At 53.7% G+C, this 6802-nt stretch overlaps 1 pseudogene; it reads left to right on the top strand.

Moving 5' to 3' along the window:
• Positions 1-2379: 2379 nt before the first annotated feature.
• LOC112308812 (transmembrane protein 121-like) lies at positions 2380-6518 on the top strand (annotated as a pseudogene).
• The last annotated feature ends 284 nt before the right edge of the window (positions 6519-6802 follow it).

Raw genomic sequence — 6802 nt, forward strand, 5'->3', positions numbered from 1 at the left:
GAGCAGAAGAGTAGATACACACATACCAGCAGAACAGAACTGGTAATCTAGAAACAAACCCTCACAGTATGGACAATTGATTTTTAAGTTAAATTTATTGGGGTGACATTGGTTAATAGGACCATATAGGTTTGAAGTATACATTACTATGACACATGATCTGTATATCATTATCATACCATGTACCCAAACGCCCAAAGTCAAAAAATCTTCCATCACCATATACTTGGCCCCCTTTACCCTTTACTACACCCATCCTCCTTCCTCTGGTAACCATCAACTGTTGTGTGTGTCTATGAGTTTCAATTTTACATCCTACATATGAGTGAGATCATATAGCTCTTAGCTTTGCCAGACTGAATTATTTATCTTAGTGTGATATTTTCAAGGATCATCCATGTTGCCACAAATGGCAGTATTTCATCTTTTCTTATGGCTGAGTGATATTCCACTGTGTATATGCACCGCAGTTTCTTTGTCCAGTCATCTGTCAAAGGGCACTTTGGTTATCTCCACGTCTTGGCCACCATTGATTGATTTTTAACAAGAGTGCCAAGACAACTCAATGGGGGAAAGAATAGTCTTTCCAATAAATGGTGCTGGGGCAAGTAGATATGCAAAAATGGAATCAGGCCCTGTATTAGTGTTCTAGGGCTGTTGTGACCAACGACCATAAACTGGTGGCTTATAATAACAGAGATGTGTTCTCTACCAGTTCAGAAGGCTGAGCTCTAGATGTGGGCAGGGTTGGCTCCTTGGTGAGCTCTGAAGGAGAACATGCTCCAGGCTCCCTGCCAGCTCTTGGAGTGGCCAGCAAGCTTCCATGTTCTTGGATTGCATCCCAGACCTCTACCTCTGTCCTCATGGATCCTCCTTCCCTCTTGTGTGTCTAAGTCTGTGTCTTCAAATCTCTCCCTCCTTATGAGGACATTGGTCATTGTACTCAGATGTTATCAATTTAGCTTGATGATATATGCAAAGACTATATAGTTGACCCTTGAACGTTGGTCCATTTACATGTGGATTTTAACAATTCTTCGTTTAAGTGGACCTATGCAGTTAAAACCTGCTCTGTTCAAGGGTCAACTGCATTTCCAAATAAGGTCCCATACACAGGTACTGGGGGTGGGACTTTGCCATGTACAGTTCCAGTACAGTCAGCCATGTTGTTTGACAAGGTCCAGACATGGGGGATATGTCTTCAAAGAAGCGTATCCTGGCCTGGAGGATGTGTGTGTGATTTTGTTCTTTCTCTTTCTTGTAATCTGTATTTTTACTGCCTTAATCATCTGGAACCTCCTGGAAATGATCACCACTCTTAGAATTGACCAGCAGCTGACACAAACAGGATATAATCAGACCAATGTGTCTCTAGTCAACAAGTCCCTGAATGTCTAAAAGTCGTTAGAGTAACAGCCCCTCCTTTACCTTAAATAAGAATACATATCAATTAGACAGCCATAGAAATAAGAAAAGCTGGTTAGCTATTAAGAAACGGTTACTATGAAGTTAAAGTTTATATACACAGAGAAACATTTTAGACAGAAAAGATAGATAGCTAAGTTAGATATCACAAAGGCCTTATTGCTTCTGCTCAATCTACCATATACTTTTGCCCTATGAACAATTTCTGAAAATGTCTAATCGTCTGATTTATGACTCCCCTGGTTAAAATAATCTTTGTTCACTATAACTGAATCTATGAAAACTTTGGTCAAAACAGTCCTTGTTTAATATAATTAAATCCATGGAAACTTTCGTACTTTTCCTGGTTACCTTTGTATTGATTTTTCTGCTTAACTGATCGTGCTCTACACTTGCAAATGTTAATCTATGCCAAAAAGGAAAATATATAAATCCACTTGTACTTGCAATAAACGAATCAGTGCTTCACCTTCCTCTGAGCTGTGTAGTTGCCTGATCTCCACGCGCCGGCGCCTCATAGCACCTTCGGGACCCCCTGGACTCTGCTTCGGCTGGACCACGGCAGGACTTCAACGTGTCTTCTGTGGTGGCCATAAGTTAACCCACAACAGATCCCTTCCTTACAACACATCAAATTTAACTCAAAACGGATCATAGACTTTAACCTAACTGGGTGCTTTTGGTTCTGTTCCCAAGGGTCACAGAGAGGTCCTGTGGGCCACCTGCAGAGAGCCGGCGGTCAGCCTGGCCCCACATCAGGGTCATTTCCGATGACAGGAACGTGGTCCCGCAGGCCTACTGTCACAGGCAAGTGGGGTCACCTGGTGGGTGGCCCGGGTGGGGTTTGCTGCGGCAATTCAGGACGCTAGTGGGACTGAAGCACCGGGGCAGGTTCTCCAGCTGTGGGTGAGGAAGGGTGCAAAGATTTTCCGGGCTTCCATTTGGACCCCGGGGATGTCCAGCTCCCCAGTGCCAGCCACACCGCTGCTGCTACGCAGTGCAATTGCCCTGGCAACCGGAGCCGGACCCCATCCCAGCCCGCTGCTGGGCTCATCGAGCGCAAATCGGGGCCTCCTGCAGGGTTGCAGTGGAGAGGACCAGCCTCGGCCAGGCGGAAGCTCGGAGTGCAGGTGGGTCGCAGAATCTTGCCGGCAGCTGGTAGGCACTAGCTGGGCGGGCGGTTATGTCTGTGGAGCTGGGCGGGGGCCAGCCCGGGTGCCTCAACTGCCGAATGCAGGGGCGGTAGGATGCAGGCGGCGCACAGGGGCAAGGCCTGGATGGGGGAACAGAGGTGCAGCCCGCGGTTAGCTGCCCAGCCCCTTCTCCGCCCTCTGTCCGGCGGGGGCTGGCAGCTGGGAGTGGAGGGCGATGGTCCTTGCTCCCCCTTCTCGTGGGCACGGAGGGTAGTTCTCGGTGGGGGTCAGAAGGCGGGGCTGGCAGGTGGTGAGGGGCCTGAGGCCGCAGTCTGTGAGTTCAGGGCGGAGGGTGTGCAGGGGACATAGCACCACTGGACAGCTAGGGCGGTAGGACCCGGCCGGCTGGAGAGGACTGGTCAAGTCCTGCTCGGCTTTGGGGGCAGAGAGCAGGCTCGCTCTGTGCACTCGCGTGGGGATGGGGGTCTGCGCCCAGGTTTGAGAGGTGGCAGCGGGAGCGAGAACGCGGTGGAGTGGGTGCAGGGAAGGGGTTAGCTGGGCGGCTATTTTGCCTGGCGGAGCTGGGGGGAAGGAAGTTCCCAGGACACGCCGTTGCATCCAGAGGAGGCCCGGGCATGTGCGTGCAGGGCCCCCCTGGGACAAACATGCCCTCCCAAAGGGGTGGTGGTGAGAACAGGGTGGGTGTGTGGGTGGGGACCAGAAACTCATGAACTGTGGAGGTAGGGCCACCCTTGACTCCAGGTGTCTGAACTCAGAGTTGTCGAAGTCCTGTGTGTGGCTGCCGAGACCCCTGGGTAGGGGCCTCCTTGCGCCTTCTTCAGGAGCAGGCCAAGCACTTGCTCCAGAGTCACGACTGATAATAAATTTCATGTCCCTGTCTAGACAGGTCAGTAAACAGAGCCCTGGGGCCGTACTGTGGCAAGGAGAGAAGAGGTTGAGGGGCCTGGCTGGAAGTCAGCCTGCAAGGGGGTTGGAGGGAGGGTGTGCGGGCCTCCATTGCCCTCAGTTGTGCGGTACCCTTAGTCTGGTGTGTCTCCCATCAGCACAGGTAGCCACGACAGCTGGTGCCAGTGTTGTGAGAGGCTTGAGGCTGCGGACCCAAAGAGGGTCCAGGTGGGCGTATGCGAGGGTGGCTTCCAGAGCCCTACATAGAGGTACAGGGAGCCACCCCTTCCCAGGGCTCAGGCATTGTGGGTGTGCAGGACAAGTGCGGGGGGGCGTGCATGGAAGGGGATGCGGCCAGGGAGCCAGCCTCCCAAGACTATGGGAGCCATGGTGGGATCAGGGCAGAGGGTGGTCCACGTGCCTGTGGAGGGTGAACCCGCGAGGAGACTGAGCTGGCTGGGGCGAGGGTAGGGAGGCATGGAGAGGTTTGTGAGATGGAATCCTCAGGACTTGGACGACTCAGTCCTAGATCAGAAAACCCGGGTCTCAGGATAGGGCCTGGGCAACCACCGGCCTCCCGCACTCCTCCAAGGTGCAGTACTGAGGGCACTGGACAACGTCCCGCCATCGTGGCGCTGATGGGGAGAGAGGATGCCCGAATCACCAGCGAGAACGGCCTGGGGCATGGGGCACAGGCCCCCACAGCAGGCGGGATGGCGACGGGGGCCCAGCAGGGACGAACCACCAGGGCCCCAGGGACTCCTACAGGGAGAGAGGCCACTTCCCTTCCTTTCTTGGTGGCTGCAGCTGCGGGAAATGAGGTCTCTGATCTCAGGTAGGGCTGCAGCGCCTCCTGGAGGCCCCTCTGCAGCTTCCAGTCTGGGGCAAGCATTAGGGTGAGTGTGCCCCAGAGCTCCCTGGCTCATTGGGGTTGTGGGGTTGCCTGCCCCCTCTGCTCCCTGCCTCGGGTCTTCTCTGGTAGCCCCAGGTTCTGAGTTCTCAGGCCAGGAGTGGTGGTGCCCTTCGAACAGCTGGATGTGTCCCATTGTGCCATGTCCACAGGCTGAGCACTGCCACTACCAGGACTCCTCCCGCCCTGTGCAGGGGCCACATGCCCCCAAGGCCAGGATCCTGGTGGCCCACCTTGGTGTTGTTACAGAACAGACAGGGGAGGGGTTAACAATATACTATTACTGAATGCCCACCTCACTTTCTGCTCCCGGGGTCCCCTCCCCCACTAGGTTCACCTTGCTTGCCATCAGGGAATGACGTCTCTCAATGCCAGAGATTGGTGGAAAGGAGTTATTTATTCAAAAAGTTACACAGACTTAGAGAAATGACTTAATGTCTTCATAAAAATACTAAAGCCCTTTAGAATACCCACAAACACACACAGTCCTTCCTTCTCCCTCTGCCCAGTCCAGGGTACCGTGTCTCAGGAAAAGAAATAGAAGTCCCAGGTAGCCCTTCAGTTACTGGCACCATCAGCTGTGTCCCCACCATGATCTTGTTAATCCAAAACCGTGTGGCACCTTCTCATGGCCCACCAGCAAGAATCCTTTCACCCCTTTTCTTCCCAGTAAGATCTCTCCTGCTTCCTAAACCACGTGGCAAAAGGAATACCCCAAAGCTTCGTGGTCCTGACTCTGACCAAAGACACGTGGTCCCAACCTTTCATGGCTGCTGTGCCTGGGTTTAAATCCCAGCGCCAATCTTCCTCTGCAGCCCCATCCCTGACTCCTTCCACAATCAGTTACACCTGCCAGCATTCCCATATTTTTCCAGCTTTTCTGGGCTGCCATAGTAAGTCCAGGCAGGTGTGGCCCCATGGTGTGGAGCCAATCATCTCCAAGCTCTCACGCAGGTGCTGTAACCAGGGGGAGTTGCTTCCCAGTTACATCCTGGGTTGAAGTCACTCCCATCCCCCTGGCTCAATGCTTGGCCACAGCTATTTAACATGCCCATGAAACCAGTTAAAAGTTATAGATATGTTAAATGACCATGCCAGAGCTTAGCTGTAAAACTGTTGCTATGCAAAACAGCTCTCAATTGCCCTGCTCCATGTGTCCCATCCCTAAGTTCAGACTTGTGGCAGTGAGGACATCTTATATATATATATTTATTTCCTGGACACTGAGTTCTGGACCCCATTATAAACCCCTATTTGGGAGCCCCCTGGCTGCACCCTGTATCAGTGTTGCCACCCCCCAGACCGGCACCATGTGTGCCTGACTATGCTGGGGATCGAAGGGGAGCATAGTGGTCACAGACATCTACCTGGTGGAGCAGAACCAGGGTCCGCTCAAGATTCGGTGTGTGCATCATCGTGCTGCTGGATGACGTGTGCTTCCTGCTGGTGCTGCATTGCAGGTGGGCACTAAAGTGCAAATGGCCAAGCTTGAGGCTACACCATGATCCTCTGGTTCCTCTACAGCTTTGTGCTGCAGATCAAGCTCTACTTCATCTTCTAGAACTACAAGGCTGCATGGCAAGGTGGGCCGACCTGGTGACACTGCAAAGCACTGACGCTAGCTGTCTATGTGCATGCTGGGCCTCTTCCTGCTGCTGCTGGTGGCACTTGACCCCATGGAGTACATGTGCACCTTCTGCAAACTCGAGGACCTGCATGGCAACCCCTTCTGGTTGGCACAGGATGTGCTGGACATGGAGGCTAACCTCTGGGAACTGCTGAGCACCAGACTGCCGCTGTGGGCTGAGGGTCTCACCTACTTTTACTGCTTCATACTGCTGCTGGTGCTGCGTGGGTGCCTGGCGCTCAGCAAGGTCAGCATGTGCGGGGAGCACATCGGTCAGAAGAGGATGATGCCTCTATCCAGCCCTCAGCCTTGCCACAGTCAATGATCAATGTGGCGGCCATGCTAGTGTGCCACTACTCTGGCGCTCTTCCCAGACAGCTGCATCTCTGGCCATCTTTGTCAGCAAGAACTTGGTGGCACTTGCCACCAAGGCCTTCACCTTCCTCCAGTACCGCTGCCTGGTGCACAACTTCCCACCGTTCCACTGGCCCTGTAGCTGCAGCCACCACCCTCATAGCTCAACTTGGTACCGCGCCCCTGCCGTGCATGGACCAACAGGCTGCATGGGCCCCCACCCACACATGACGCTCTGGACATGTGATGGGGTCCTGCGGGGCTCTGGGGCATCCCAGGGTGTAGACTTTGGCTGGTGAGGCTCGGTGCAGTTTGCCTGGGATGGTGTGGGGGCGGGCTTCCCCCACGCCGGGGCAGGGCCAAGTGCTTGAGTGCCAGGCTTGCAGCTGCTGCTTCATCTTAGGGACTTCCTCGGACCACTGACCTCAGCCCCACTCCCCCTGCCAG

The sequence above is a fragment of the Desmodus rotundus genome, chromosome 9, assembly GCF_022682495.2.
Source record: "Desmodus rotundus isolate HL8 chromosome 9, HLdesRot8A.1, whole genome shotgun sequence".
NCBI lineage: Eukaryota > Metazoa > Chordata > Mammalia > Chiroptera > Phyllostomidae > Desmodus > Desmodus rotundus.